We start from the raw sequence: 24,660 nt of genomic DNA, 5'->3' as shown, positions 1-24,660 counted from the left end.
ATATATATATATATATATATATATATATAATGAATTACACTTAAAATATGAAAATGAAATATATAAAACATTTACATGATAATGATATAAATACAATCATGCAACTAATTCAGATAATCAAAATAACATTGAGTGCAAATGCAATCCATCTCTAAACCAAAATACATCAACAAAGAGGCCCTAAATGGCTTGTATAGTCCCAAAAAAATATGCTACAAAAAATAACTAGTAGTCTAGTACTATATATCATCAAAATCATTGCCTATATAGGGATCCTCATAATAAATATCACCCTAACTATTAAAATAAGATAGAAAAAGCTTAGCATGTTAAATTGAGATTTTGTTTGAGTGATGGGTGCATTTTTACTAGGGTCATGAGAGAGGAGTTCAAAAATCAATACCACCAACATCAAGATACATAGAGGGCTTGTTCCTCTTAATTAAATGCTGGTTCCATACCCTCATACATGACAAACGCTAGCAAAAACATTGTAATCCCCCCAATCTTAAAATGCTGAAAAACTATTAAGTCTGTTGGATTTTGAGTTGGATCTAAAATTCTACTTTCTCCATATGAAATACAATGAGGTCAAAACCACTCTCCAATATCCCGAGTTAATGAATCGTAATGTCAAAAATTTAAGTAAAAGGATGAAAATGAAGGATAAGAATTTAACATTACCATTAATAGCATTAGCAGGGCCTAGACAAATCCACTTCCCAACACTTGGAATCCCTTCCAATATTGCTTAATTGTCCTTAGCTACACTCCAAAACTTTTGAGAATCCATAATTTTGACTAAATTGTGTGAGAATGAGTCAATAAATCAACTTCAAGATGTTGTTTCAATATATACGTGTCCAAATTTCGGGACACCAGTAGGGCTCATGCCTGACACGACTCAAACTCATGTCCTACAAATAAGACACAAGTCAAACTCGTGTCGGACACGTGTCACCCATGTGTCGCATCTAACATGTAGGATTTAGGACACGAGGGGTGGGGATATGTCTAGTGACTTAACTAATCCCAAAATCAGTACTAACATTGTTTAACTACTCTCCCTTAGAGGATGTGAGGGAAAATGAACCTCCTCAACTAGGAAAAGAATGGCCAAGCAACAAACCAAAATAGGAGTTAAATAAATTAAACAGTGAGTTTGTTTTTCCTTATTTTCTGTTGTGGTAAAGTATTTAGAACACTAGGTTGATGAAAAGGATGGGAATATGAAAGAACATGAAGAGTGAAGACAAAGGTGCTTCTATAGTGAAATGGGGCATAAATATAAAACAACCATGGGAATACATATTGAATGTTGGATTGCTACTGGTAGAATGAATGTAAAGACTGGTAAAAATTAGCCAGAAAAGGTATACTGGATAGGTAAGAAGCATCTAGTGAATTGGACTCTTTAGAATTCATGACAACCTCCAAATCCCATAGGAATACATACAATGAAAAGTCATGTTGTGGTGGAAAAGAAATTACTCACAACAAACAAGTAAGACTTCCCATCCTCAATTAGGAAAAAAATATTAAAGAAAAAATTGCAAAAGTTCTACCCTAAGGGTATGAAAGAGAATTAAAACATCTTGGACAAATGCATGGCAAAAGGTTAATCATTACATCACTGAATTCCACAAGAATACCATATAGTTGCAACTTTCTAGAGAATAAAAAGACATCATATTAGAGTCATCAATAAGTTGCGCAATTCCACTGAAAATGAGTTAGAAACAATAACGTGCATGAATACATGGAAAAAACAAGTTAAGGGTCACTTGATTTTTACACCTTTAGTGGAGAATACAAAATATATGTACATTTAGGCCAAGGTAACAAGACCCAAAGGCCATCAAGACCATTCTAAAAACCCATAATTTTTGCAAGCAATTAAAGAGAAAATATGTTCCTTATTAAGATGCAGATAAAAAGGTTTATAGTGGCTACAATATTCAATCTAGGAAATCAGAAGAGCTTCATATTAGAGTTTTTTATTAACAACCTTATATTATATCTAAGACCCATCTAGTTATAAATCCCTTGGGACAATTCCATATAATGTATAGAGTTGATAGTCACAAAATAGTGTGAGTTCAAGTTCATGAGTTCTTCTTAGTTTACTAGTCAACTCGAATGCGATGTACTTCCCATGGGCATTTTGAGATTGAGTTAGATAGTCCCTACATGTGGAGAAAATATGTAATGACCTTAAGGTGTGCCAATCAATATAAATTGTAAGAGGATGACAAACCTTATTTGATTAATTCGTACAAGAGGGAGGAGAAGGTTTCTTTGATTATAATCACATTAGAGAAGCACCTAATCAATGCCAGTCTGAATATTAAATTGATAGCATTTGAGAAAAATACAATACATGCATCCAAGAAAGATACAAGTTCGAGTGAAAATCCACAACACTTGAATGCCAATGAGGAACATCAACTTCAAAGTGGTGAGATTCGATCTAAATCAGATTTGTTGATTTTACAATGGTGTAAAACTCATGGATAGTTAAGTTAGTCACAACCTATAGGGCATACGAAGCTACATTGTGCACAATGAAGATTTGCAGAGTCTAAGGAGACAACAAGAATGATTTTCAATGTCCATTTGAGGACCAAAAAGCAACATAGCCACAATCTGGTAGAAACCACAAGACCCAACTATGCAAATCTAGAATGACTACAATTCTAGGTTGCAAGAAGCATGAACAAGCCTCTAAAACATGATAAGTTTGTACAACTCACATTTGTGGGGATCCACAAGAATACAGACATACCCCCACAACCCACAAATCCAAATTGTTAAAGACATAAGAATGGTGAAAGAGAAGAAATGTAGGGTATATTGGGGAAATTGAACCATACACATCAATACAAAGATCAATAGAAACGATCATTAAGTTGAATAAAAAAAAATGGTCCTTGGACACACACTCCACAGGTTTCCCCACTTTGGAATCTTGTAACAATTTGTAAATATAACTATAGTTGAAAACAACTATGGAGATGACTTTTGTTCCTACACCTATCACTTGTTTTCAATCCCATTGGTAGTGGTTAAATTAAAGCAACATAGAACTAGGAAAGTGAGATATTAACCTATAAGACAAAGTTGCAAGAATTATTTGATGTAATTACGCAATATAATGGATGCATTCTATGGTCAGATTGCATAACAACCTTAGGGTTACTCAGATAAAGTTTGATATATTAATTTGGGAGAGGTTTAATAGAGGTTTTCAAGTGTAGCATATCGACTGGAAATGAACCTTAAAAATCCTCTTATGCACTCTTAGTTGTAGTGGGTTGTTCTGAACCAGGGCTATTACTGTTTTAATGTTTTGTATGAAAATCCATCCAAATTTTCTAATATTAAACAAATAGAATATAGTGGGATTTTTCAATTATATTCCAACAATTCTTACAAAGAGAAAACAACAAACTACCCATACTTTTTCATTAGTAGATAAGATAAAAATTGAGGACATATTTTATATAAATAAGTCTCACTATTATAATCTAGATGGAGAACATGATGTTCAAAAAATTCAAGCTTCCCTAGTATTTGAAGATCCAGCGTGGCCTTGTACTAAGATGGTATTTCCAAAAGTGACACAAGGGAAAACTCAGTATCCTTCCTATATTGAGCAACATTCTTTGACATAATATCTATAAATTTCACAGACTGAAAAACCAAAAGAAAAATTACAAATTAAGATGGAAAATTAAATGGAAGTACAGAAGTAAAAATTACATCACATCATTTCTCTCCATTTTTTTTAAAAGCGTGTCAGATAACCTAGAAGTTGTCAAATGCTCAAGCTGGAATATTATCATCAAACTGCCACATCATGTCCCGAGGGCCATCTCCACTCCAACTAATAAAATTTATAGTGGATATTCACGGCAACAAAAGAGACATGTTCAATGTTAAACATTGTGAACTTCAAAATTAAACAATGACACTATACTATTTTATCAATACAATTAACTGGCTTTCACTATTGCATTGATTGTATTATTTTCTTGTGTACTTATTCCATCTAAGGTAATAGACTTCTTTCTTGTTAGATATATAAAAATAGGTATACAAGAAATGTTCAGGTGACATTACTTAGTTTCCCTACATGGGCATATGATCAAAATTCCATATTTCTAGAATATTTACTTTCTAAGGAAAATAAATTCTACTGACATCAACACGCCCAATTGAATGATGAGTCTCACATTCAAAATCTAAAGATTGAATTAATTGCTAGCCACAGGATAGAAGTATGCCATTAATTTTTAGGATATACCTATGCTTAAACCTCAAGATAGAGTTGAAAGTGTTTTTTCTCTGCTCCAATCGAGGTTTCAATCAAGGCAATGTTCTCTTGTATTTGCTATATTACAGTTGTTTTGGAAGAAATTGAGTGTCGTTGTATTACCTTAGATGGATTTTCCATGGCTAGAGCTAGCAACAATGGTGAAGTTTTGGATCTAACGGAAGAGGTGCTTAACCCTTTCATAGGCGGTAGTTCATCTCGAAAGAGAGGATTCATGGATATCAGGTAGGTCAAACTCTATCCGAGCTCTTGTTGCTTGTGAAACACCAATCGATGGATTCATGAAATCTCATTGATCATTCGAAAAGGAAATAAGTAAACAAAACCTTCTCCACAAGATGCTATAATTCTCATCAACAAAGCTATACTTGGCCAAAAAAAACAAAACCCTAATCATTATCTAAATCACAATAATAATTTTCTTTAGCCCCAAAATGAAAACCAATAAAAATACTTGGAATGCTTGTCCACATTTGATTATCAACATAAATTTCACCCAATAGACATATACTGTGAACACAGGTATCCCCTTACAAGATTGTGAATAGATGTCTAGCCTATTTTTGGCCTGCGAACATAGGTTGCCAAGGTCTCACCCAATTCAAGAATCTATCCTACGGTCTGCGTGCTCGAATTGAATTTTAAAGTGATGAAGCTTTGAGACTGACTGCGCAACTTTTAGGAACAACTCTACCCACTCAAAAGACAAGTGGACACTAAATCTATGATATGTCATTTCAAGAACTGTCTGTTCGAACCATTACAAGTACTCTAAAAATTTGAATTTGTAGCAGACCCTCTATCAATATCGCCCTTGAATCACGACCAAATAAAAAATGATTAGTTCATATATAATGGAACATATTCCATCGAAGGCCACTATCCAAATCCTTCAAACCAAACCAACATACCAAGAATTGAAGTCAACACAAAAATTCCAACACATCAAGCGCCAAGCCACAAAAATACTGGGCTGAGAGCCTAATGTCTAGGTCATCTACCAAGCTATGCAAATAAAAGTCCAAAAGATCAAGTTCCAAGCCAAGGAACAAGGGAGTTATAATATGTGTACTAAATGTCACAAACCAAGCACCAATTTTCATTAATCGACAATCAAATTCTATTTGGGTAGCACTTATACAAGGCACCAAGGGAGGAGCCCATCAAGAGGACGTTAACCATATGTTCCCAATTGAACAACATATGTGCCTAACCAAAAAGAGTGTATGTTGTGACTCCCATGGACCCAACCCACGGACCCTAATACTCCCCACCTGTTTTGGCCTCCACTTGGCCAATGTTTAGTATAAAAAACATCTTAATATATATATATATATATATATATATATATATATAACAAATAAAACCCCTTTAACCCCTTATTATAAAGTCAATATATTGTTTTTGTTTTTTGAATTTTTTATGCCCCAATATTAATGCACATGATATCATATTTCTTTCTCAGTGAAGCCCCTATGGTCTTGGCTTCTTACCATATATTTCATTAATGCTTCCCTATACACCCTCCTATGCCGACCAAATACAGTAATAGTTGCATATGTCATGTTCATTTGCATGGTACCTTGTAATTCCCCCCCAAGATCTTGATAATAACATTCCATATTTGGGAGGTATATTAGCCACTACAATATCCATAACCACACTTTTGGCTAGGATTTGGGCCAGAGTCACACATAAATCCTTAATGAGACCTAAGCATCTTAGTTTGCTAGAATCAAAAGAGTAAATGTCTTTATAAGGTCTTGTTATATCTAATCCTAGCTTTTCCATAATGATTTTAAGCATGAGATTGTGCAAAGAACCAATATCAAGCATGACATTGTGCAAAATATAGTCATGAATGTTCAAACTGACATAGAAAGGTGACACATTACCGTCCTGTGACTTGATCTTCAGATCCAAATAATAATTCAGGTTGGTCATCAGTTAAGTTAGTTGTGTATGTTTCCTCCCCTATCTTTAGTGCCTTCATGGCTTGAATTTTATACGAATATAAATTTTGACCTTGGCTAATTCATTTTCAATACTGAAAGAGGTTGGAGATTTATCTACTTCTTTAACACTTACATCTTATTTTTGAGGAACCTCCTTTTGGGAGTCATCCTTTGTCTGGCTAGTGGAAGGTGTATCACTCTAAATCTTCTTGGGAGGGTTCGCTACATGTTATAGACATTTTTGTGCCTTACAGCATGAAGCATGAAATGTCCATAATCTAAGGGATCCAAAGTCCCTAAACATATTGTTCCTACCCCTAGAGGAACAAGGTTAGCAAACCACAGCACTGAATAAAAGTTCTCCACCTGAAAACACTCAAAAACAAGGCAATTATGGATCATGTCAACTGCTCCACTGAGCATCTGCGTTGAATGTCAACTGCTCCACTGTCTACCTGCGTTGAATGTCAACTGCAAAGAAGGCTACCTGCGATGGGCGAGTTTGGACATGTGGCACAGTCATTCCTCAAGGTGTCAATGCCCAGGAAGCTTCCAAAATGACACTTGGATCAGAGAATTCGACTGGAGATGAGTAAGAGGTTCTAGATCTCCAAGTGGAAGCAAGAACCTCCAAGTGGACTCAAGAACTGAAGAATAACTGAAGTGAGAGAGGACACTAGTCAGCTTCATGCTAGTCTCAAGCTGACTCATCCTTTCTCCAAAACTCCTATATATAGATCTCTCTCATGAGGTCTAGGAAGGCTGGAATCTTGTGAAAGTAAAGAATTGTTGTTGGTTTGAGTTTAGAACTATTGGGTGATTTTCTTTGAAGGAGGTGAAGAGGAGATTTCTTTCTGCTGGGAAGGTGATGCTGGATTGGGGCCTTTTATGGTTGTATCACTTCCTGAACCTTACTTCTTCCATTAATAAAGCATTTGAGGTTCTTCTATATGCATGTGTCTCAATGGTGTGTTGTTATACTTGTGTATTTGATTTATTCTAATCCTTGAATCAGTTATGAATGTATGCTTCTTGTAGTTTCCCTCTCTTGCCATTTTACAGGATCTTGGTGTAGCTGGGCCAGTGAAAGAGCAAGGAGCTGGGAGCAAGCAACAAGGAGAGAAGATTGGATCAATCATTAGCGAAAGACATCGGTTAGTGGATCCCTTCCTCCCCTCTTTTACATCTCATAAAGAAGTAATCTCAGATAGCTTTGCTTTGATTGTTGCTAAGGAACTATCACCCTTAGAGTGGGATAGGGTCATTTCGTATTGGATTCTTTTCCCAACAACAAACTGGCGACTCCGCTGGGGATCGTATCTTGTTGGTTGTTTGTCTTTTTTGCTATTCATTTCCTAAACACAGGGAGTACCGAATCGAACTGCATTTGGATCTTTCAAATGCAAAGTAGAGGGCAGCTACTCTAGCTCAGTTTCTGGGCATGTTTATGATTTGAAGAGCTGATCCACAAGGACTCTGAACATCTCTTAGTGATAGCTTTTCATCCTCCTTTTCATCCTTTAGTGTGTAATTGATTGGTAGCTTTGATTTGGCCAAAAACTGTTGATTTTTGAGCAATCTGTAACCCGGAAACCAAGAGAAACGAGAGTTTCTCTCTTCATTGCAGGCACTGTGAAGGCAGTCTGCATTTCATCGCAGGTCCCGAAGGGGCTACCTGCACTGAATGTCAAACTGACAGTGTTCTACCTGCGCTGAACCAGTTTTGCCTTGTGCAACTGGGGTTCTCTGCTTTCTGTTGCCCTGTTTTCATCCCTGTTTTTGCAGCCTGTTATCAGTCAATGTACCTATCTGAAACCACCTTTCTTTACCACTATTCTGCCTCGGTTGTATAAAGAAACTGTATTTGTTCTTTGTGTATTTCTTACATCATTTGCAGTTTCCCATAACGAAAGTGAACTAGTCTTGTTGTGGCCTCTTAGATCTAGACCTGTGATAAAGTGTCGTTTTGATCTTAAGAGTTAGTTTGTTTGCTGTTCATAGCTGATTGAGCTTTTGCTTTCGTCATATGGTTTGAATTTATGTATTTCTAGTGTTGAAACAAGTAAATCTTAAGGTGTCTTTTGATTTTGGACAAAAGCTTGTTTTCTTTCACTTGAAATTGAATTCAAAGTTATACAACAGCTTTCTTTTTGTAGTACACCAACATTAAGAAAGAGAAAAGAAATACCTGCATTGTGCATTTTGCATTTGATAAGTTTGCATGTTGGATTTAGGAAAAAGTGCATTAGTGTGTGCTCTATGATCTGTGTGAAAAGATGATGTCTTTCTTTTCCCTCAGTAGTTAAGATTTTCATAAGTTGAAAAGATTGAAAAAGCTTGCTTCTCATCTTAGACTGCATTTAGGAATTTGTATCATACATCTCGTGGTGAACCTTGAAAGGCAAACTTTAAAAAGATCAACTTAAAATATATTGAATGAACCTAACAACGCTTTGCAACATAATGCTCATCGTAGAGGTCTAGGTAGAGACGTGTTCCGGCGTCGTTAAACATAGTGACTGTCGATCTCGAAGAAGGTGGGTGATTCCTCCTGAGAGTCGGTGGCACTAATACGGACTTGTGCTCCCACGTACCATTGCGTATATATTGGGAGACCCCTATAGGCATATATCTTTTATCCTTAGGAAGCCGTGTCGGCCGCCCTACTGATCGCAATGCAGTGAACACAACATTCACGAAGATTGACCACCCGTACCGTAAAACGTATTCTGTGGTTTTGCGAAAAGTTTGGCACACCCTCTGCCTAGATCTCCAGAGTAGTTTCTTTTGGCCTTTTTCAAACTATATAACTGAAAAATTCCATCCGAGCATTTGTCACTTCGGGCTCGTTAAAACATCGAAGGAGACTAGAGTCATCTTTAGCTTTTTCTCGACTCTTAAAAAGTGAAAAAGCAAGTTGTGTCTAAAGCATCGTTATAAAATTTATTTTAAACGGAACATAATCACCTCCTATTCCTGCGTTGATCTGTAGGTTGAGAACATGGAACGCACCAACCAAGGAATTCCCCATGATGGGAATCCTAGTCCTTTCTCCTCTTGGGGAGAAGTTGGTGCGCCCCACATGGCCACATTGTCGCTTCCAAGACTGACAATTGGCCTGCCAATATGGCTATTCTCAACCAATGTAGTTCAGAACACCATGGTTCCTGAACAGTCGAGTCAACAGTTAGATCAGTCTAGAGCTGCCCACCAGCCTTCTACTTCCTATAACTCTTCCTCCAATCCTTCATCTTCGCAAGGTAGAGCCGGCAAAAGCCAAGCTCCCATGGAGAAGAAGGAGAAGAAGAAGAGAGAGAAGAAGAAGAAGGAGCCTAAGGCGACTGGGGGCAAGCAAAAGACATCTGAAAAAAATCCACACACAGCGCAGACCGGGCCTAAATCGCCATGTGTCATATGTAGAGGAGACCAATTCCATAGAGATTGTCCCTGTATTCCCCGGATACTAAGGGACGGGTCCCCTCGTTTGCACAGTTCGGGAGCATCAACCTCTGATAGCCATGTTGAATGCTTACCGTCAACCAGCGAAAGTGAAGGTTCAAGACAAAGAGGGGGAGCAAGATCCCCCTGTAGACTATGTGAAGGCAATCACGCCATCCACCGTTGTCCCTTCTTAGACGAAGTGAAGAGAGTTTTGGAAGATCGTCCGGTTTCACCGTTGAGACTTCCTCCTGGATACAAAAAACTCGTGCCAAGTCCTTCGTTGGTTGAGAATACAGCTGGCCCGCTCAAGTGGTCAGCTGAAGCGTCAGCTATTGAAAATGAACCTACTGAATCCAGACCGGACGAAAGTCCAAAGGTCGAAACGGCAGTTGACCCAGTTCTCCCTTCAGAAGTTTCATCTTCAAATGACACCGTCACTGAAGATTCATCTTCAAATGACACCCTCACTGAAGAGAATAAGGATGACACCATCCAGATTCTTTTCATCAACACAGACTCTGATGAGCGTCAGGGCAATGCGCCCATTCCTTTATCGCAGGAAGGAACATCGTCAGGGTCATATCCGGCCGTGTATTCGGTCCCACCACCAAGCAACCTGGTTGTGTCTTTTGATTGGAACCAACTAGGTAGACCTCGGTTGCCAGCCAGTATACCATTCAGAATCATGGTCTAAATATACAGAATGGTAATGGCTGGCACTATCATTGATGAAGGGGCATCTGTGAGTATCCTTTTCTCTGTTGCTTGGAAAGCACTGGGTTCCCCGGCGCTTTTGCCTGAGATAAGAAATCTCTCAGGTTTCGATAAAGGAACCAGTCGACCATTAGGGATCCTCCCCAATGTGCCTGTAACATTGAAAGGGAAGACCGTTCAAATGAACGTGATGGTCGTTCAAGGACCCTTGGATTATAACCTACTCCTTGGACGAGACTATATATATTGCATGGGAGCAATAGTCTCCTCACTCTTTAGAGTAATGTGTTTTCCACATGAAGGAAGAATGGTCAAGCTCGTAGACCAACTTTCATTTCCAGGATCACGCATCGCAAATAGTCACATACCAACCCTGAATGGTCTATTCAATCAAGAAATGTCTCCACCCCCAGTCCTTCTTCCCGATGAATGCGAGTGATTCGGAAAGATGGGACTGGAACCCAGGGGGCATGCATCCTGGTCTGCGTTGGGCAGAGAAAACCCTGGGTATAAGGTAGAATTTCCGCGAGAGAATATGACTCGTCCGTACCCCGTCCATGGATGGAAGAGGGGTTGTTCTAGAATAGAATTCTTTTGTCAAAGTTACGTGTCTGGCACCAGTCATTCACCCTTGTCTATTTCGGTAGACATTGCCAAGGAAATGTTTTGTTTGAAAGATTAACGAGACAATCTTTGGGTAACTAGAAAGAGGTAAGCCTCCCTCAATAACAAAAATGTTTTGTCTTTGAGTAGTGTTCTTCTCTTGTAGCAAGTAGTTGCTCTCTTGTCGCAAGTAGCTGTTCTCTTGCGATCTTGCGAAAAATCTGTTGAAAGTTGGTCTGACGAGAAGACAAGTATCGTATAGACCCGTTAAAATTAATGAGAAGACAAGTATCATTAAAATTGGACTAGCAAGACGACAAGTAGCTGTGAACACCCAAAGAAAAGCAGAGGTGGGAAGGAGGAGGGGCAGCCTTGAAATTGTATTTTATACCTGGGGGCATGCGACCCTTTTGGAGTGCAAGCAAAGAGCGGTTATTTATCTGTTTTTTGGATTAGCCGTTTTCGAACTTGCACAAAGAAAGGATATGGAGTAAAGCTTAGTGAAGATGAAACTCCTTAAAAAAATAGAGATCTCACAGGGGACATTTCTTATCTTATGACTGGTATATCGAGCAGTTTTAGTATAAAGTTCATGCTCGTTAAAAATAAACGCAAGATCCGAGCAGTTTTAACGCGGTCTTCATGCTCGTTAAAAAATAAATAAAAGCAACGAGCAATGTTTCCTCTAGAGTTTAAGCTCATTTTTAAATAAAAAATGAACCTATCCCGGTAAATAACCGTTGTGATCGTAAATTTATCAGCCATAAAAGCCTTGGTCGTGTTTTGCACCTGCCACCTCCACTTTCATTGGGCCGATCGTTCACCTCCATATGATTGTTTACCCATTTTGAGGAACAGCTGCGAAGAGTGATTTCACCTAGCCATCCTTGTGACACTGCCGTGATTAGAAAATTCCAACCTGTACCTGGAATCAGTTGCTATCCCTGTTTATCACTCGTTCCTCAAAAGACTAGTCTTCTTTAAGCTCTTTTCGACTGACTCGTAAAATATGAAAAGATTGCCGAGTTTTGGCCTTCCAGCTCGTTAAAAGGACCGGAAGAGCTATCCTTCCTCTAGATTTTAATCTTTTTGGACCTGAGGGATTATTGCACAAAAAGGTCGAGCGCTTGTTTTATTCGGCTCGTTAAAGTTATCGAAAACTCATCCCTTCTGTATTGTTTTACACTTTTTCGGACTTAAGGGATTAGATGATGAAAAAGGAATTTTGGAGTTGACTTTATGTACCTTTTCAGACTCTCTAAAAATTAAAAGGACCGAGTTTTCCTTGTCGTTAGACTCGTTAAATTGATTAAATAGCGACAAACTTGTCTTTAGACGAGAACGAGTTTCCCTATCGCTAGGCTCGTTAAAACATAGCGATGGGCTTGCCCGAAGGGCAGGTAATAGAACAAGCATATGTTATCCTCCTCAAGCTTGACAAAAATAAAGAGGTACTGGTCATAAATGACTGGGGAAAAATTGGGAGAACCTCAAAGCTTTAATGGTAGCAAGTCGCTCTTGAACATGACACTTTTCCTCCGTATTACATCGGGTTGGGTTGTTTCATTCACCGGTCTCATCACCATGGTCTCGCCAAACCATCCACATTTGGGGTAATGCTACCGATCCATCGCATCAGTGTCGTTATATGTTCAAGAGATGTTTTTCAGAAAGAGTCAACCGTGTCCCATCCACTTCCATACATTATCCTTCATCCATTCATGACCGCCACCCTGAATCATATTTCACAGATTGTTTTCACCTCCATTAAAATCATTAGCTCCGTTCCGTGTCACTGATGTGGGATTCATTAAGGCCCTCCTTTGACGGATCGCTTCTTGTCGACTTCAGCTCATTATCCAAGAAGTTGATCTAGGAACAACCCCCTCAGTACTTTGAAGCTTGCATGCCTCAATGGCAAGTTTCTCACTTCTGGCGATAGGTATACATCAATGACCTTCGACCAGAAGATTTTGCGTGGTGTTCGACACCAAGTCCTTTATTCACACCACGTGAATTGTACTGCAGTACCTTGAGGGTCATTATCATTATCGGTGATTCCTCTCGCGCTCGTTAACGGTTTACATCATTGACTGGTAATCAAGCGATGTCTTTCCATGTTCGACTTCAGCGCAATTCTCACATGGATCGACTTGTACTTAGAGTGAAGATCGAACGAGTTTGAAGACCCCGGATCTAGTTTCATCCATCTGGGCTGCGATATATATTCAGGAAATATAAAGACATTTGACATGTACATCATTGCAGCAGATGATCATCCTACTCAAAGGATGACAATTTTCACCAGAATTATCAGTCTACCATCAGACGGTCGTCTGTTCTATGTACCAAAATGAATTTATAAAGCTGAGCATGGGAATGCCCACCTCAGCTAGATCATGAAAGCAGTATGAAAAATAATGTATTGTATTGTATCTTATTACAGGTCACCTCTCAGCGATTGAATGAACTTCGGATCCTCCTGATAAAGCATTTGACCCGATAAACGACCTCATACTTTAGGGGGAAACTGTTATAGACATTTTTGTGCCTTACAGCATGAAGCATGAAATGTCCATAATCTAAGGGATCCAAAGTCCCTAAACATGTTGTTCCTACCCCTAGAGGAACAAGGTCAGCAAACCACAGCACTGAATAAAAGTTCTCCACCTGAAAACACTCAAAAACAAGGCAATTCTGGATCATGTCAACTGCTCCACTGAGCATCTGCGCTGAATGTCAACTGCTCCACTGTCTACCTGCGTTGAATGTCAACTGCAAAGAAGGCTACCTGCGCTGGGCGAGTTTGGACATGTGGCACAGTCATTCCTCAAGGTGTCAATGCCCAGGAAGCTTCCAAAATGACACTTGGATCAGAGAATTCGACTGGGGATGAGTAAGAGGTTCTAGATCTCCAAGTGGAAGCAAGAACCTCCAAGTGGACTCAAGAACTGAAGAATAACTGAAGTGAGAGAGGACACTAGTCAGCTTCATGCCAGTCTCAAGCTGACTCATCCTTTCTCCAAAACTCCTATATATAGATCTCTCTCATGAGGTCTAGGAAGGCTGGAATCTTGTGAAAGTAAAGAATTGTTGTTGGTTTGAGTTTAGAACTATTGGGTGATTTGCTTTGAAGGAGGTGAAGAGGAGATTTCTTTCTGCTGGGAAGGTGATGCTGGATTGGGGCCTTTTATGGTTGTATCACTTCCTGAACCTTACTTCTTCCATTACTAAAGCATTTGAGGTTCTTCTATATGCATGTGTCTCAATGGTGTGTTGTTATACTTGTGTATTTGATTTATTCTAATCCTTGAATCAGTTATGAATGTATGCTTCTTGTAGTTTCCCTCTCTTGCCATTTTACAGGATCTTGGTGTAGCTGGGCCAGTGAAAGAGCAAGGAGCTGGGAGCAAGCAACAAGGAGAGAAGATTGGATCAATCATTAGCGAAAGACATCGATTATTGGATCCCTTTCTCCCCTCTTTTACATCTCATAAAGAAGTAATCTCAGATAGCTTTGCTTTGATTGTTGCTAAGGAACTATCACCCTTAGAGTGGGATAGGGTCATTCCGTATTGGATACTTTTCCCAACAACACTACAGTCTTCTTACTTCTAAAATTCTATTATTTGTGTACCTCCGTAATAGCATTTTCGTATCCCTTTTTATAATCATCAATTTTTGTAGGGATGAATTCTTGCTGTGATAACATGAACATATCTTGTTCCTCCTTGGTTAAGAAAATATTTTCTATTTCCCCTTCCCCAAAAAGATTATTTTGATTCTCCTTAGGGTCATTTTCTATTTCTATTTCTTCATCTACATAATTCGCCTGGAAGGGGGGTCTATTTTGCTACTGATCTGTTGGAGCTCTTTGATCTCTTTGTCTAATTTGGGGAGGATTCTGTCAGGCCAGGGTAACTCCAGCAATTAATGAGCGCAAGACAGAACTGATGGATTTATTCATTAGACAATTATTTATTTATACATATACACAACGGATCAGTTCATCTTCTAGATGAGTGTCCAGCTTCACCTCATCCGTTTCGGATTAGGTGTCAACATTCCCCTCCTTAATCTGAAGGGATGTTGGTGAGTCCAAGCATCATTCTGAATCTTTCAAGCTTTTCTCTTCCAAGCGCTTTGGTGAAGATGTCTGCAATTTGCTCGTTTGTGGAACAATGACGGAGATGGATTGTTTTGGCCTCAACATGATGTCGGATCAGATGATATTTAGTATTGATGTGCTTAGTACGATCATGGAACTTTGGGTTCTTGGCCAATTTTATTGCAGAGGTGTTATCAATCATGAGTGGAGTTGATTGTATTTGTTTTACCTGCAAATCTTCAAGAATTTTCCCGAGCCACACAATTTCTTTCGTTGCTTCAGCTGCTACCACATATTCTGCTTCTGTTGTGGAATCTGCTGGTACTGATTGTTTGCGTGATCTCCAGGAGACAGCTCCCGATCCAAGACTCATAGCATATCCTGAAGTAGATACCCCAGTTTCTTTGTCTCCATCGAAGTCTGAATCAGAGTATCCAATCAAGTTGAAGTCGTCCACCTGTGTATACTTGATTCCAAGGTCTTGAGTTCCCTTCAAGTACCTTAGAACTCTTTTTGCAGCAGACCAATGTCCCTCACAAGGCCTTTGCATAAACCTGGAGAGGATTCCAACAACAAATGAAATGTCTGGTCTGGTAGTAGTGAGGTAGATGAGACTTCCTACAAGCTGTCTATACTTTGTTGCATCCTCAAATTCCTTTCCTTCAGTAGATGTGAGCTTCAAGTTTTGTTCCATTGGAGTAGAAATGGGATTTCACTCTGTCATGCCAAATCTGTATAACAAATCTCCAATGTATCTATTTTGAGAAAGAAATATGGACTTTGGATGTTGGGTTACTTCAATGCCAAGATAGTAATGAACATAGCCCAAATCAGTCATTTCAAAATTTTTTCCTAATTCTTTCTTTATGGATGCAATATAGCTTTCATTGTTCCCTGTCATTAAAAGATCATCTACATATACCACAAGATATACAACTGTTTTGCCAACTTTCTTGACAAATAAAGTTGCATCATCAAGATCAAAATGATTGAAGTTGAGTTTCAGAAGATGCTCAGTTAGTTTTTCATACCAGGCTTGTGGTGCTTGTTTGAGGCCATACAAGGACTTCACAAGTTTGCATACTTTGTGTTCATGTCCTTTCACAGCAAATCCTTCAGGCTGGGACATAAAAACATTCTATTTTAGATCTCCATTCAAGAATGAAGTTTTTACATCCATTTGATGGACTTTCCAACCGTTCTGAGCAGCTAGTGCAAAGAGTGTCCGGATGGTGGCCCATTTTGCTGTGGGAGCAAAAGTTTCCTCATAATTGACCCCTTCCTTCTGTGCAAAACATTTTGCCACAAGCCTATCTTTGTGCTTGTCAAGTGAGCCATCAGCTTTGTACTTGTTCTTGTAGACCCACTTGCAGCCAATTGGTTTGGTTCCAAATGGAGGATCAACCAGCTTCCAAGTGCCATTCTTTATGAGGGCATCATACTCCTTCTGCATCGCTTCTTTCCATTCATCATGAGAAGCAGCTTCTTTGAAGGAAGTTGGTTCAAAATCTGTAGACAAGTTCAATTCAGAATCATAAGTAATATCCATATCAACAGGTGAATTAGAGTTATCTACATCACCTCCATCTTGTCTGTTTGTATTTCTGGTTCCTGTTTTTCCAATTTCATCAGGATGAACACTTTCAAGTGTCTTTGTCAGCCATTTTGGGGGACCTTTCTGAGATGGTCCAGGCTGTTCTGTTGATTGAGTTGGGTCTGAATCAAGATTGAGTCTCCCAATTATATCAATTACATCACTTAAAGCATCATCCGTTGTTGGAGTGTCATGCAGGGGAGATTGTTCTTCAGAAGAGGATTCCACATGTTGATCTAGTATAGGAATCCCCCCTTCAAGATGTGGAATATGATTATCAAACTCTTGGAATGATTTTTGTTTTGTGAATCTATCCAAGCGATCAAGTTGCCGCTCAACAACACTGTCAGATTTGGATGATTCAAGAAAAATGACATCTCTAGATAAAACAAACTTTTTATTTACTCCATCATAAAGGCAGTATGCTTTAGATGTGTTTGAATACCCCAGGAAGATACACTTACGACTTCTTGCACCAAGTTTGTTTCTATGTACCTTTGGTATTAAAGCATAACAGGTGGAACCAAAAATCCTGAGATGTTTTACCAAAGGAACATGTCCATACCACAATTCATAAGGAGTCTTGTTTCTTATAGCACTAGATGGACATCTATTCTTTATATATGCAGCACATAGAACAGCATCAGCCCAAAACATTGTCTTTACATTTTTGAAGAAAAGCATGGATCATACCATATTCAAAATTGTTCTGTTCATTCTTTCAGCTACACCATTATGTTGAGGATTATAAGGCACAGTTGTTTGATGTTTAATCCTATGTTGGCGAAGATAGTGTTCAAATTCATTTCATGTATATTCTTTTCCATTATCAGTGCGAATAGACCCAATATGAGATTGTGCATCATTTTCAATCCATTTATGAAAATTCTTGAATGTTTGAAAAGCATCAGATTTGTTCTTCAATAAGTAAACCCAACACATTTTGGTGTAATCATCAATAAATGTCATGATATATTTATTTCCATTTGCAGAAGAAACAGGCATTGGACCACATAAATCTGAATGAATAAGTTCAAGCTTCCTATGTGCTCTTGAATGTGAATCATGAAAAGACTGTTTGCTGTGCTTTCCTAGAATGCAAGCATCACATTGTTTATGTTTTCTAGGAATTGTAGGCAAACCAACAACACCATTTTTCTTCAACAAGCGGAGACTATCATAGTTTAAATGTCCAAATCTAGCATGCCATAATAAACTTGATGAAAGTGCACCTTCTTCATGATGAGAAATATATGAGAAATGTTGTGCATGAGCAGAGGTTCCTTGCAGTTTAAGGAGTCTTTCTTCTTCTATACCCCTCATGACAAGTGAGTGGTCAGATGCCTTTCTTACCTCAAGCTTGCCATAAAACATGTGAATGGAGTGACCTTGCTGGCGGATGTGGACCAGGGACAGCAAGTTTCTCTTCAGCTGTGGGAGATATAGAACATGATCCAGAAGAAAGACTGGAAGACCAGGCAGTTTAAGCCTGATTGTGCCAAGCCCTGATGGCTTGATTTTTGACTGATCTGCAAAGTATACTGCTCCATCAACATTGTCAGTGAAATCTTCAAAGAAATCTCTCCTATGAGTCATATGACAGGTTGCTCCTGAATCAAGCAACCAGTCATTTTTCGAAGAAGCAAGTGAAGCATTAAACAAATCTTCATTTACTCCAATGTTACATTGTGCCTCAATATAGTGAGCGGATTCAGGTGCTTTACCTTTGTCTGTGTCATCAGTTTTACCTTTCTGCTGATTTCTTCTCTGCTCAACCTTGTCCCATGGTAGCTTGCATGTAGAAGCATCATGTGATCCATTTCATTTGCAGCGAATGCAATGCAGATCTGCCTTTTCTGCTTGAGGATGTCTGCCCCCCCTGCCTCTAAAGTATCTTCCTCTTCCTCTTCGTCCACCTCTTCCTCTTGTAGAATCTTGAGCAGGATGCTTTTCTTTATGAGCAAGGCAAACATTCTCTTTAGAAGATTCAGGGACTGTTTTCTTTCCAAAGGCTTTCTCTCTTTCAACAAACTTTTTCACAAGAGTGTCAAAGGTTATATCTTTAAGATTTCCATTTGCTTGTAAAGACTCAAGATAGTTAGAGTAGGTAGGATAGAGTGCTTTGAGAAAGGCAATAAGAGAGATATCCAGCTCAACCTTAGTGGATTTAATATCATGCACTATAGACTTTATTTCAGATGCAAGAGTAAGAGGATCATTATTTTTCAGTTCAAGAGTGAAGAGTTTAATCATGAGTTGAACAACTTCAAGTGCAGAATGTGTATCATAGAGTTCTTTCAGCTTTTGTAAAGCTTCAAAGGCAGTGGAATAGGATGAAATATGACGACTTACTTCCTCATTTACAGATGCTGCGATCAATGCAAAGGCTTTGTTGTTCTTGTTTTCCCAAATGGCGAGTTCTTTATCTGATGTGGGCTGCACAGGGTCTTTATCTTCTTCTCCGACACACACTCCTTTCCACAGCTCATTGTAGATAAGGGTGTGTTTTACCATCCGAGACCATTCAGAATAGTTCTCCTTGCCAGTGAGAACTATTCCGACCATTGAAATGATTGAATGCATTCTGTAAAAAATTATCTCTGCCAAAAAACTTCTGTTGATAGAAAAAAAATTCTGCTGAGAAAAAAAATCCTTATGTCACAGCAAGACTTCTGCTGGAAAAAAAAATCTTATATCATCATTTCTTATATCACTGCCACAATATTATGTTTTGAAAAAGAAGGCGCTCAAGGGATCTTATATATATTAATGCAAAAAATTGTTTAAGAAAACAATGTAATAAAACTCCGCTCCAAGTATACTATAATATATGTCAGATGGCATTTGTATTTGTTTTAACATTATAGCTTCAGCAATTTTGGCAGATCCACATATTCCAGCATTTATCGCGCTTCACAGCAATACGCTCAAGCATGGCATCGTAGACCCTAGACATGCATTTCCAAATTAAATTAAGAAACCTCTGCTGCGGGCTGAGTGAGATTCAATTTCTCTAGTAGCTTAGACAGAGATTCGGGCGAGTAAACCTGGTACTTCACTTCTCCAGAAGGCAACAAAAAAAAAACTCCGCTAGTTCCAACTTCTCGGGAGAGATAGCAGTACTTAAATGAATATATGCTGCTACATAAAACAAACTTTTTATTACAGCGGTTAGAGCGTGCAATTATGGTTAACGATCCAATTCGTTTCAGCAAAGAGGAACTGAAACAAATGAATTATATGCACGTGTCTTTCGGAGACGATAAGGCTTTACCCTCCCCTGCCCATCGAGAGAAAACAAGTCTCGGAGGACGTGGTGTTGGCAGACGGCACGACAATTAAGAAAGGGACTGTCATACATCATTTACGCCATGGAGTAGTTCTTACAAAAAAACCGAGCGAATAATAAAAACGCAGCAATACACAGTCATATTTCAGGTGAGATGGGGGTAGAGTAATAAACCCAACGCAACAACTGTTCTACCATAAACCACAGTCATATTTCAACGCAGCAATACACTGTTCTACCATACGCAGTAATAAACCACAGTCACCATTACAAAAAACGATACCTCAGTTCTCAGCATACCACAGTCACCATAAAAAACGATACCTCAGTTTTCAACGCAGCCACCATTGCAGTTACCATTAAAAAACGCAATCATGGTTGACAGCAGAGCTTCAACGCAGCGTTCCAGGGAATACATGAACGCATCAGGCTAAAAAACGCATCAACGCTCAAAACGCATCAACGCACATCAGTTACTCATGGTCAGAGGGCGCAGTCTCCAGAGGTGCAGTCTCTGGCAGTCAGAGAGCGCAGCGAATTCAGGCAAAGGTAGAGGCAGAGCCAGGGAATCACGCCAGAGCAGCTCTCAAGACAGGAGTTACTACTATTTTAGGGTCTAGGACCTGAGCTCTGATACCATGTCAGGCCAGGGTAACTCCAGCAATTAATGAGCGCAAGACAGAACTGATGGATTTATTCATTAGACAATTATTTATTTATACATATACACAACAGATCAATTCATCTTCTAGATGACTGTCCAGCTTCACCTCATCCGTTTCGGATTAGGTGTCAACAGATTCCTTCTGAAGTTAGGATTTCTGATTTGCAGACCCCCTTGAGGTTCTCTTGGTGGAGCCTTATTAGTCAAACTCATTATTTCCATCATCCTTTCCATTTTTTTAACTAAGGTGTCTAACTTGGCATCTGATGAAGAAGAAGAACGTTCCTCTTTTGATGGTCACTCTTCTTTCAGCCTTTAACTTTGCTCTTTTGGCCAACAAATTTGCTTCTACACTAACATCGTTTATTTTTATTTCTTCTAGGGTAGAAGGATTTATATCCCTCGTTTGATAAGACATATCTGCATCAAAACCATCTGGAAATCAGATTAAAGCTAGCCTTGGTGGAGTTTGTATTGTTGTTGGAATAGAATTTTAAACATTGTTAAATCTAGTGCAATAATCTTGAATTGTTTCACCAGGAGATCTCCTTAGACTCTCATATTCGGCTAGGATTTGAAGAGGATTATTTTTAACTTCCCACCTTGTGATAAAACTTCAGTGAAATTGTTGGAGATCTGCAATACTACTTGCTGGTAATCCCCTGAACCATTTTTTAGAACTTTGTGCAAAGAGCCTCATTTTCACATAATCATAGTCAATTTCTTGTAAATTTGAGAAGTCATTCAGCCTTTCTATGTGATTTTGTGTTGTGATAGGCCCAATGCTATCAAATTGGGGCATACGGTTATGATAATCCCATGGCATGGTATGCAGTTGTGCTGGTAAAACAAGAGGAGAATAACAAGTTGCCATGACTAGTAAATGGGAAGAAGATGAAAATGTAGTTGATGTGGATGTTAGGGATGGTAAATAAGATGAAATTATGACTAGATGATTTGGTATAGAAGGAATCTAGATGGTAGATGAAATATGAACAGTGGTGGAAAGAGAAATTACACGAGGGGTAAAGGGTGAAGTGGAAGGTAAAACACTAGAAAGATGAATTTCATAAGATTTTTCAGTAGTTTTATTTAATTTAGTTACGAAATATTCAAGATTTTCAAATTGTTGTAGAATATCTTTATCAGATTGTGAAATTATAGGTTTTTGTACTGAGATATAAGGTCTCAATTTAGTCTCATCTACAATTGTTTAAGAGACAAATATTTCTGATTTGGTTCTAAAAAGGGTATGTTCAAACTGTAAGTCAAAATCAAGATCTTCAACAGTTATCGAGATTTCTGGAAAGGAATTAACTCTTGGCAAAGGATTATTGCTAGCTTGACTTCCTGTGAAACTCTTTTTTTTAATCAACTTCTCAAGATTGTTTACGATTTTGGATGGGTTAGGATCTAGATGATATCCGGTGTAAATCTTTTTTGGAACCAAATATTGAAATGGATTATTAACAAGATATAAATACAAATTTTGGGTGCAATTTCAACCTAAATATTTTCTACTTCTCTGTCACCCATAGGAAATAGTTTTCAAGCTCTGTAATCAATATTTACCAGGGAAATATTTTGTCTTTAAAGATTGTTCCCCAGTATGGTCACCAGAATCTTAGCACTTCGTAATTTCCCTAGGTTGTGGAGAGAAACCCAAAGGTAACCACAAAACCACTTTTAAAGCTGAGATCTAGCCTTTCTTACTTCATAGAAGGATCTCTCTATCTGGTTTAGATCTCTGTTTTAAGATATTAGAGTAGTTTTGAAAATTTGAGGTGGGTTTTTTTTTAAAGTTTAGTTGAAATATGTAGGGAAAATCCATTGGGCATGGAGTCATGAAAATTTGGGTAATCAATTACAAAATGTCAGAGCAGTTGTAACAGGAAAGGATAGGCAAACTTTTGGATCTTATAGAGAGTCTGTGGAGTGAAAAGGATGAAATGATTTAATTTTAATTAAATATAGAGCATACTGAGATGAATTCTATACTTAACATCAGAATGAAAACATTAATATTGTTAACAAGCCAAAGCATAGTACACTTAAGAAAAGTCGTCCCTAAATCTTCTTGCAACAATAGAGAGGGAAAATATATGGAAAACTAAGAAAAGAAACAATTTTACATAAGAAAGTACATCACCAATTATTTGACAAGGGAATCCTGGAACAAAACTCTCTGTATTTTTGTAAATTGATCACTTTTAGTATAATACACAACTTACATCAATATACAACTCCTTTCGTCATACAAGTTCCAACCTCTATTAAGTCTTATTACAACATACTTGTAGACTTCTTACTAAACTAATTTCAGATTCCAAAAATGAATTTCATTACAAAATAATATATAACAAAATTACATATTTTTCTAAAACAGAACTAGAAAATAGAATCCTTGGACAAATTCGGTTTTTTGTTGAAAAAATGAAGGAAATATATTGTTGACTGCGGCCTTTTTCCAGCTCCTTGTTTCTGTTTTTGTGCCAAAATTGTAGGTCTTTTTTTCATTCTTACTCGGCCAACTCCAGTAATTGGTACCACCTTTCTTCACATAGGATAGAAAAATTCACCATGTTGCTAAACCTTTCATCCACCCCAGTGTAAGTTTGAAAAGTTGTCTTATTCACAAATAAATGATGAATTTCATGCGGTATGTTCAAATCAAACTGCAGGCCTTCTAGAAAAGCTTCTCCACTTATAGCTTCCCTTAGCTTTGCAAACTTTGACACTTTTGCAGCTAGATTGCACAATTTGTCATGATAATTCTCCAATGGAATCTATTTTCCATTAGATTTTATGAGGGTGGGAAGTCCTTTTTCCTGCAACAAAGAAAACTTTCTATTGAATCTCTTAACCTATACCTCTAGCTCTTTGCACTTGTTTTCCAATTGCACCATCAAATTATTCTTAGTCAAAACTCTTTTGACTTCCATTATTGTCTTTGTTCTGTCTTGAATGTTGAGCTCTTCAAGTTCTTCTTTGGTTTTGGATTTCAACATCCTTATGATCTTTTGTGCTTCTTCTGGCCTATGCTCAATATCAACTTTAGTTTGCTCCACTACTGCTTTGACTCTCTGGACCAATTCTTCCTGTTCAAAAATGATTTGGATGGAAGGTCATAAGTCTGTAACATTGGCATTAATATTGTGCCAAATTCTGCCTTTCGCCTTTTCCAACATTTGAATAATGATGGGCTGATCTTCATACTTCTGAATCTACTGAATAAGTTTGAAGTTCTTATGTACTTCTACCAATTATGCATTGTCTACCTTTATCTTGTTTTCTTCCATCTTGGTGAGTGCTGCTAATAGTTTCTCCACTTCTTTGTTTGTTAATGGAAATTCCACCAAACCTTGAGTTAGCTTTTCTATGGAATCTGAAACGGATACTTGTGTTGTAAGTTGGGTTACAATCCGTGTTGTTGACATTCCTGCTGATATTCCTGCCGATGTCTGTGCTGCTTCCCATTGCTCTTTTTCTTTTAGAAGTGCCTCCATGTCTTGCTCCATTTTCTATATTTGAGCATTTTGTTCCACTACTAAAGTAAACAACTTCTCTTTTTCCATCTCCAGAATAGTGACTTTTTTAGCCTGAGGGTGTTCTATAGTTGGGAGTTTGATTTGTTTCCTAAGAGTTTGGATGTTTACATTCTTGCTTCTGATCACCTCCACTGCTGTCTTGACATCACTAGGATCATATCCTAGTTTAATAACTAATTCTTCCAATGTTTTGATTCTAGTGTCTTTGGCCATAGAGGACATCCTCTCAATACTAAGCTGTGAGTGTGTGTTATTTAGTGAAACTTGTAATTTTGAAGCTGCCACGCTAGAGTTGATTAGAGTTGAATAAATCATCTCACCTTCCTACTTATGCAAATCGATCTGATCTATTACTTGAACCTATTTAGTATCAATAGAGAAAATGGAGGCCTTATAATCTTCAATACC

At 38.1% G+C, this 24,660-nt stretch overlaps 1 pseudogene; it reads right to left on the bottom strand.

The window, feature by feature from the left end:
• The window catches only part of LOC149260624 (ubiquitin-conjugating enzyme E2 22-like), a 51,160-nt pseudogene extending 26,938 nt beyond the window's left edge, over nt 1–24,222 (bottom strand).
• Between the last annotated feature and the right edge of the window lie 438 nt (nt 24,223–24,660).

Source organism: Pinus tabuliformis, chromosome 6 (assembly GCF_031772625.1).
Source record: "Pinus tabuliformis cultivar Carrire ecotype Pingquan chromosome 6, CPIR1, whole genome shotgun sequence".
In the NCBI taxonomy this organism is placed as follows: domain Eukaryota; kingdom Viridiplantae; phylum Streptophyta; class Pinopsida; order Pinales; family Pinaceae; genus Pinus; species Pinus tabuliformis.
This window is presented reverse-complemented; position numbering and strand designations above follow the sequence as displayed.